Here is a 10,322-nt window from a genome sequence, read left to right on the forward strand (position 1 = left end):
AAATTAATAAATTTGAAACAAAGGAAACAATACATAGAATCAACAAATCCAAGAGCTGGTTCTTTGAAAAGATAAACAAGATTGACAGACTGCTAGCCCAGTTAGCCAAAAGAAAGACAGAACACCTCCAAATCAACAAAATCAGAGATGAAAGGGGAAACATCACAACAGACAGCGGGAATATACAGAACATCATAAGGGATACTTTAAAAACCTATATGCTACTAAATTTGAAAAGCTAGAAGAAATGGATGGATATCTAAAGGCATGGGAACCACGAAAACTAAACCAAGAAGAGATTAACAGCTTAAACAGACACATAACACAAAAAGAAATTGAAACAGTAATAAAAAACCTCCTGTCTCAAAAAAGCCCAGGACCAGATGGATTTACAACAGAATTCTATCAAACATTTAAATAAGATCTACATCCAAAACTACTTAATTTATTCAAAAGTATAGAGATGGAGGGATAACTTTCAAATTCCTTCTATGAAGCCAGCATCACTCTAATACCAGAGCCAGGTAAAGATAAAACCAAAAAGGAAAATTATAGACCCATATCCTTGATGAACCTAAATGCAAAAATTCTCAACAAGATACTTGCAAACCACATACAGACACACATCAAAAAGATCATCCACAATGATCAAGTCAGCTTTATCCCAGAGATGCAGAGATGGTTCAATATACGTAAGTTAAGAAACGTCATAGATCATATAAATGGGATCAAAGACAAGAACCACATGGTCATCTCAATAGATACAGAAAAGGCCTTTAACAAAATTCAACATGCATTTATGTTCAAAGTCCTAGAGCCAATTGGACAGGAGAGAACATACCTCAACATAACTTAAGCCATATATAACAAACCCACTCTAAATGGAGAAACTGGAAGCATTCCCATTGAAATCAGGAACCAGACAAGGCTGCCCACTATCTCCAATTCTCTTTACCATAGTGCTTTAAACTCTTGCAAGAGCAGTAGTACAAGAGCAGGTAATTAAAGGAGTAATAACTGGAAAAGAAGAGATAAAATTATCCCTTTTTGCAGATGATATGATACTAAACCTAAGAAATGCTAAAAATTCCACCAGAAAACTCCTAGAAATTAACAAGTTCAGTAAAGTGTCAGGTTACAAAATTAACCTACAAAAGTCTATAGCCTTTCTATATACCAATAACAAGGAATCAGAGAAAGAGCACATGGAAACATTCCCCTTCATAATAGCTGCAAAACAATAATAAAATATCTCAGAATAAACCTGACCAAACACATTAAAGAACTCTACAATGAAATTTTTAAATCTTTAAAGAAAGAGATTGAGGAAGACATCAGAAGATGGAAGGACATCCCATGCTCATAGATTGGAAGAATTAATATTGTGAAAATGACCATCCTACCAAAAGTCATTTAGAGATTCAACACAATGCCAGTCAAAATCCCAATGACAGTTTTCAGAGAATTGGAAAAAAAAAATCCTAAGATACCTATGGAAGCACAAAAGACCTCAGAGAGCCAAAACAACCCTGAGCAATAAGACAAATGCCAAGAGGATTACTATACCAGATTTTAAACTGTATTACAGAGCTATAGTCATAAAAACAAGATGGTACTGGCACAAAAATAGACCCGTAGATCAATGGAACAAAATTGAAGACCCAAGTATGATTAAATGCAGTTTCAGCCACCTGATATTTGACAAAAGGGCCAAGAATATGCACTGGTGGAAAGACAGCATGTTCAGCAAATGGTGCTGGCAAAACAAGATCTCCACCTGTAGAAAAATGAAACTAAACCCCTATCTTTCACCCTGCACAAAAGTAAATTCCAAATGGGTCAAAGACCATGTAAAACCTGAATGTAAAGCCTCAATTTAAGCCTGAAATTCTAAAACTGTCAGAAGAAAATATTGGGAAAAACCTACAAGATATAGTGTAGGAAAGGATTTTCTAGGCTGGACATCAATTGCTTAGGAAACAAGGGTAAGAATTAACAAATGGGACCTCATTAAACTAAAAAGCTTCTATACATCAAAGGAAGCAACCAGGGAAGCGGACAGAAAACACACAGAATGGGAGAAAATCTTCACCAGTGAAACATCTGACAGCGGTTTAATATGCAGAATATATAATGAACTCAAAAAACAGAGAATCAAGACAAAAAGCAACTCAATTAAAAGATGGGCTAAGGAGCTGAACAGAGAGTTCTCAAAAGAAGAAGTAACGATGACTAAGAAGCATCTTAAAAGATGTTCAATATCACTAATAATTAGGGAAATGCAAATTAAAACCACTTTAAGATTTCATCTTACCCCAGTCAGACTGGCTAAAATCAAGAGAGCAAATGATACCAAATGTTGGAGAGGATGTGGAGAAAGGGAAACACTCATCGACTGCTGGTGGGGCTGCAAAATTGTTCAACCCCTATGGAAAGCAGTGTGGAGAACTCTTTAAAAATTGCAAATGAACATACCATTTGACCCAGTTATACCACTACTTGGCATATACCCAAAGAACTAATCCTATTGCAGAGACACTTGTACGTCCATATTTATTGTTGCTCTTTTCACAATAACTAAGAGATGGAAGCAACCTAAGTGTCCCTCAATTGACGAGTGGATATAACGAAAATGTGGTTCACTTATACGATGGAGTTTTACTCGGCAATAAAGAAAGATGAAATCATGAAATTTGCAGGTAAATGGATGGAACTAGAAACTGTTATACTAAGGGAAGTAACACAGACTCAGAAAAAAAAATCGACATATGTTCTCCCTCATATGTGGATCCTAGAACCAAATCCTGATAAGTGAGTATGTATCCAGACATAACTACAGGAACCAGAATAATGGAAAGGAAACAGGGAGGTAAAGGAAAAGAAAGAACCTGAAAGAGAATAGGAAACAAGCCTTGATAAGGTAGATGTGGATTAAAACTGGGTTAGTTTAAGGGAGAGGGGAGGGAAGAATATACAAGGAACTGAGGGGATAGGGGAAAGAAGAAGCTCAAGAGAGGTAAGACCATAGGAGAAGGGTGTTAATAAGGGAGAAAGGGGGAAAATGGAGGCACCTTAAGTTGGAAAACTATGATAGATGGGTGAGACAATGTGAGAGATAAATAATGCCTAGCTAGTTTTGAAAACCAGAGGGAACCATATTACTCCTACAACCTACAGACAAATTATACATAGCAGATCAAGAAATATCTGTCTAGGTAAGGTTTGTCTGAGAACAACTGGTGTTTGCCCAAGATTTATCTACATGACACACAGTAATTAAAATTACCAGACTGGTGGAACTAACCATCTTAGATGTTTAACGGACATACTTTGAGGCCTATACTAATTTGGTCAGAGGGACATAAAGGACAGTTTTTGCTCCTTGCCCTCCTAGGTCGACGAGTTACAGGGGACTATAAGCATCTCTCAAAATGTCCTGTAATTGTGGTGGGTCACCTGTCCTCTTGATCAAGGAGACCAAGGAGACCCCAGCATATGGACTTGAACCAGTGTCCAGTCTATAAAGAGGAGGGTCAACACAGAGAAATCATTTCTTCCATGCTTCCAAGCAAAGCCAACCATGTTCGAGCAGGACCTTTGACTTATCTTCACATAGGCAGAACTGGTAAAAGAGAGGAGCCAGGGGCTCCTCCCAAGCCCATGTGACCCCTGAGGAACAGATCCTAAAATGACTTTAAGAGCAAAAATAAATTCGTTTATCTGGGCCACCTTTATGGTCTTAAGCATCCAAAAGGTAAGTATAGCCAAAGGTTAAAGGGGTTAATATAATTTCTTAAGAGTCCATATGCATAGCTACATAACAAGAAACAATGCCAGATAGGAGATACCTTCATTTGAGTTGTTGGCCAGGGTGGCACAAGGGATTCCCAGATAGTAACCCAGCACAGAACTGGGAAAATGAACAGCAGACCCCAACATTATCTAAAGGAGTATTGACAACTGTTTGCTCCTAGAAGAGGAACAGCTGACCCTCCTAAAACAAAGACCTCCAGATAGGCTGACTAAATTCACCAGAAGGGCAAATAGTGGGGAATGACTGGGGGTGCCAACAACACAGCAAAAGTAGCAGGGATATCAGAGTATAAGGGCTCTAGTCAGGGGAGGGAGGCTATGGGAGGGTGCCCTCTGGGAAGTGGGTGTATAGTCGAATAAGATGGTTTGGGATGTTCTGTGTGATATACACAAAAAAAATCAACAATTTTTTAAAAATGTATTATATTAGAGGAAGAAGCATAGAAATTTATGTCATGCTAATTAGTAGAGGTGATAAACATTACCATTGAAATCTTCCTGATGACTTTATAGACATACACAGGCACCAAGGATCTAAGGGCAACTGATTATGACTAGTAATATTCAGATATATACAGATTAGAGATGCAAGTACCAACATCTCAGTGTTAGTGCAAAAACAATGAGTCTTTCTGCAAGAAACAATATATTCTAAAATGAAATGGAAATCTTTTTTAAAGGTTAAAAACCTCATTCAATTTTATGTCTTACAGGACTTATACTGAGTTCAATAGTATATAACTGTATTAACTCAACTGTGAACCTAGAAACTTACACCCACTTGTGAAAGAGATAGACTCTTGCTCTTGAGTGTGTACTGAATGTGTTAAATCTGTAGTGAAACGCTTCTTCTAATCAAGTAGTTATTAAAAATTTTAAAATAACGATTAAAAAAATTAGTAGATTTGAAAAACATTACCGTTGAAATCTACCTGATGAATTAGATGTGAAAAATATTACCATTGAAATCTACCTGACGATTTTATATCCATGCTCAGATGCCAAGGAGCTCAGAAAGTGACTAGCTCAGAATGTGACTGGTAATAATCAGATATATAGAGATTAGAAACTCAGGTTCAAAAATCTTAATGTCAATTGCACTAAAAATGAATTTTTTCTGTAAGAAACTGTGTATTTTAATAATGAAATGGAGATTTTTTTAAATGTTAAAACTGCATTTAATTTTATATCTTATAGGTTGTATACTGAGTACAATATTGTATAATTGTAATAATCCAAGGGTAATCCTAAAAATTTGTAGCCAATTTTGAAATAGATGCATTTTAGCTCAGGAAATTGTTATTGAGTATGTCAATGCTGTTGTAACGAAATGCTTCTTCTAAGTATGTGGTTATTAAATAAATAAGAAAAAAAGATGCATTCTAACTTATTAATTTCATAGCCATTTTCTTATACTTCTTAATTATTAGAAAGTTGAAATCATTCATAAAATGCTCCCATTCTAAATAAGATGCACTTTCCTTTACATTGGTTATGTTTTTGATCTTGTAGAGGCCAGAGGACAACATCTGGTGTATTTCCTCAGGTGCCCTCCACTTTTTTTTTTTTTTAGACAGTGTGACTCACTGGTCTGCAACTTGCCAAGTAAGCTAGGTTGGGTGACCACAGACCCCAGGAACCCATTGTCTCTGCCTCGCCAGTGCTGAGATCACAAGTATGTGCCACCGTGCTCAGCTTAGTTTGTTTAATGTGGGTTCTAGGGTTGAAACTCAGGGCTTCGTGTTTATAAAGCAAGCACCTTACTGACAGAGCCATCTGCCCAGCTCTCCAGAGACCTTTGAAGCTCTGCAGAAACTGAATCCTCACCTGGCTTGAGAGCAAAGGACCCAATCAATTGGAGACATAAATTCTCAGAAATTGTTTAGGATCATGGAAGCAGAATGAATTTTACAAGTTCGCTTAGTGATGAGATGCAGTGGAGTAGTGATCGAGTCCAGACCAGGTCTACTCTCCTTCCCACACTATAGTCTTACATGTATTTGAATACACATATGGATTTCTTCTCTAGCCCAATGTCTCTGACTTATTTGATGGAACTCTCTATACCATGGATGCTAATTCTTCCCCAGACTCTTTAACTTAATACTGGGGACTGTAAATATGTGCATGTGTGTATAAATAAAATAAATTTATAAAATAGAATCCCCCCAAAAAAGTACAATTTTAGAACATGCTTAGATGTCTTTCAGAGTGCAAATTTCAAAATATTTATATCTACTTATCTTGCCAAACCTAATTGCATAAGCCTTGTTTTCCCCAACTTTGAGAGAGTGAATTTACTACCACAACAGTAATTAGAACTAATTTTCCTTCAGACCGCCATCTTCTGTGCCGAGAAAAATGCAAAACATTTTATACATATTTTTTCTTCATATCAATTTTCAGAAGTAGGAGAGTTTACTGTTCTTATTTTTCAAGTGAGAAAATTTAAATTGAAGAGTTCAAATTACTAGTGTGGAACAATTATGACTCTCACAATCAGTGTATACACCAGAGTTATGTGCTAGTGTCCATACTAATTATGTGCCATGCCTTCTTTGACTCCAGTGACCCCCTAGGAAGACCTTCACACCTTGCTAAATATACATGGAAGTGTCTCCCAGTTAAGATTCCTGAAAGCAATCCCAAGTAATGGAAGTTGGAATTCAGGACATACTTATTTTTCCCTTAATTTGCAGATGGAAAATTCCAGAATACACTCTCTGAGCTTCTCATGTGTTCCAGTAGAATTTGATTGCTGTTGCTCCAGGACTGACCTGGATTATACAACCAGAAAGTTGGACTTTAGGGAGAGGATGGGAATTTCTTACTTGCAAGAATTCATAAAGAGAATTTAAAATTGTAAACACCTGGTTTGAAATAAAAATAAATCCCTTCTAATTTAAAATGCATGAACATCACTAAATAAAAATTAAATATCTGCTTTGTCATCTCTTTATATAAATAGATGTGAGGCAAAGAACAGTGATAACATAAAAGCGTAGTGAGGACAGAACACAGGGTAGAGAGAGGACAGAACACAGCATAGATTGAGGACAGAACACAGCGTAGATTGAGGACAGAACACAGGGTAGAGAGAGGACAGAGCATGGTGTAGTGTAAACACAAGGGCTCAGGATCAATTTCTAAAATTATTTTTATTTTTATTTTTTGTTTATGAGTGCAATGCCTACATGTAAGTACATGCACCCATATCGTGCAGTGCCCACAGATATCAGCAGAGTGTTGGACTATCCTGGAACTGGTGTAACATATAGTTGTTAGCAGCCATGTCCATACTGGGACTCAAACCCCTGTCCCCTACAGGGTAGCCAGTGCTCTTAGCTGCTGAGCCATCTCTCCAGGTCCATTGGGATAGTTAGATATTGTGTAATTTACTGCAAATACTCTACTTTTAATCTAGCCAAGACATTGTAGCACAGACATTTTATAAGAAAACATTAGAGGGTGCTATGCTTACAGTTATGGCTGAGGAAAGATCTGTGGCTACACTACAAGGTTGAGGAAACAGGCGGTTAGTTGCCCCTGATCATTTATAAGGGGCCTTGAGGAAGGGTCCGACTCTACTCCCGAATATCATGATTGAGATGTTGGTATAGACTTAGTATTTCTAAAGAACTTTCCATCAATATCTTTTTATACATTCTCGAGCCCAATGCATACCACAATGACAACAGGGACATTTGTCTGGTGGTCAAGATAATACCGTAGGACAATGCCTTCTTAAATGTCCCTCAGTATCACAACCAAAACATTTTAGTATTGATTTCATTGTTCCCCTTTTGAGATTTATAGAAGCCGCCACAGTTTAAGCAAAAAGCTGCAAATTTCTAGTCTCAGAATGAACATTACAACAGGCTCGAGCATAACTCATTACATCATCTGTCTCTATTCTAGGTAAAATAGCTCTTTGACAATCCTCATTAGCATTTTTTAAGCCATAACCTTTACTATTGCTTCTTGAGCAACAATTTCAGGCACAGAGCATTCCAAAGCCTTTTAAAGGTGAGCCAAGAATTCTATATGTTGCTCCTGTTCCTGTTAGCATAGAATAAATAATAGCTTGAATACGTGCATCAGGAGAACCAGCATTCTTTCTGGCTTTTGAGGAAGCAAGGTCATAATACCACATAATTCACTGAATATATTTTGATGGTTTCAACAATGATCTACTTAGAATTTTCCAATCCCCTGGAGCAAGATTCCCATAATGCTTAGCCATTTCTTTCACATAAGGTGACTGTGGACCACATAATGTTACTGTCTTTTGAATTTTAATAATATGATTTATATCTATACCTTCATAAGTAGGTGTTTATGCCACAATTCCATTAAGAAGTGAATGTCCAATAACTGGAAATACAGCTTTAGGCATAATAATTTTCAGAGTCAGATTCAGATTCAGAATTTTTTGGCAACAATTTCTGCAAGAGCCATTGTTACTCTCAACTTTTGTTTAGGTTTCATTTTCACTTCAGGCTTAGTCATAACCAGTCTCTGTAATTTCTTTCTAATGTATCCAGCCGTAACTAAATCCTCATCAGAATCCTCTGTTTCATCCAAACTCTGAGGACCTGGAGCCGGACAAGGAGGAAGTAAAGACTCCTTCCTTGCAGGAATATTTAAAGAAGGCTCAGAAGAAGTGGCCTCTTGAATTTCCTTAACAGCTTTAGTTCTTAACTCCTCAGGAACATCATAAAGATTAACTGCTTCATTAGAAGGACATATAACCTGAGTTGGTGACAAGCTATTTGGACCTTGATTAATTAATATAATAGCTGTTCTGATATAGCTGTTCAGGTGAGTGCCCACACAGACCAAAAATCAAGTGGTATTGTTTCTCCTGTCTGAAATTCATTTTCCACATTCGTTCTAACTCTGTCCAGACTTCTAAATCTAAAGTTCCTCTATCAGGAATCCATGAATTAAACTCTACAACTATTTGCACACAGTTATCTATCTGCCTTCTGGAAACTTGTGCTCCATTACTATGAAGAATATGATGAATTAAAGAAACAAAAGGAGTAAACTTACCTTGTCCATTATACTTACTTAAATTGCAAATCTATCCTAAAACCTCCTCCATGTGCAATGTCAGGGGTCCCTGTTTGGGCGCCAGCTGTCATGATGTAGTGGCCACAGTCCAAGCCTGAAGGGCTTGGGGACCCCAACGATTAGAAATCAGGACGCAGGGGATGCAGAGTCTTGTGTACCAGTGCATGTTTATTGTGAACCTAAGCAAGCTTATATAGAAAGCAGGTCTGGAGTAACCAAGGAATGACCAAGGATACATCACTAAACAGAAAGTAACCAAGGAATATCCAAGGATACATTATGTTACCACCAAGAATACATTACTTCACCAACCAAAACTCACATAACATTTACAGGATTCAGCTACATAATATTTATAATATCTTAGATATAGAGTGTACTGTTTCTGATTACTCTTAGCAACTGCTAAAATCTATTATTTCTATATAGAAACCAAGTTTACAGTGCTGAGAAACTCCAGTGCCCATCAACTGAAACAGAACTCTTTAGTTATGTTTCCAAGACTGCCAATTAATCAGGGAAGCACAGCCTATCAACTCAGACCACAGAAGCAGAGAGCAGGGAAACTCCCAGGGTGGAAGCATTCTTTCTCCAAAGCTTAAGTCAGGGCAAGCTGCTACAGTCTAATGCAGCAATGGCTGTGCCCATAATAATAGCTCCCAACAGGAGGTAAAGTTTGAATAGCTGTGAACAAATACATTGTGAACATTCATTTTGCAATCAATACAGATTTATGCTTAAAAATGTCAATAAAAGTTAGAATAAATTTACAAATAACCCATAATACAGTGGTTATTGTTAAGAGTGAAAAAAACTGATAGAAAACAACATTATTCTTATTGGGAAAGTTTTACATGATTTTCCTCAGAGTTTAAGGAAAAGGTAAGGCATTGCTTTCATGCAATGGTATTGTTGAGCAGTATTAAAGCATATATTGGAACAAATTTACATGCTTCTATGTAAGAGCTTAGTAAAATTTTTAAAGAGACATTGAAGACTTAAGTGTTAAATAGATACATCATTTTTCATGAATTAGAAAACCCAATATCTAATTTATTGTATTCAATGTATTGTCATTCTAAATTCAACATGTACTTTTTGTGTATAGTAAGGGGATTTTTGTATAGATAAATAAAGAAACAGAATTACTGAAAACAAATTTGCAAAACAACAATAATTGGGAATTTTGCATTTGATGGGTTTAAAACTTACCAAAACTCAGAAGAGTATTATATCGCTGAAAGTAGAGATATGTGCATCAAGGGAACAGACGTGACAGCCCAAGAATGGAAATGTACTGGTCTGTTGACTTTGGACAAATGCTTAAGGCATTTCAATGGGAAAAGAGTTTTTTCAGGGGGTATATATTATGTTCATATCGACATGGAAGAAGTAAAGACAAAACCTTCCCTCATTTAAATAAAAATAGCACA

Source organism: Nannospalax galili, unplaced genomic scaffold (genome assembly GCF_000622305.1).
Source record: "Nannospalax galili isolate Female #2095 unplaced genomic scaffold, S.galili_v1.0 scaffold2937, whole genome shotgun sequence".
Taxonomy (NCBI): domain Eukaryota; kingdom Metazoa; phylum Chordata; class Mammalia; order Rodentia; family Spalacidae; genus Nannospalax; species Nannospalax galili.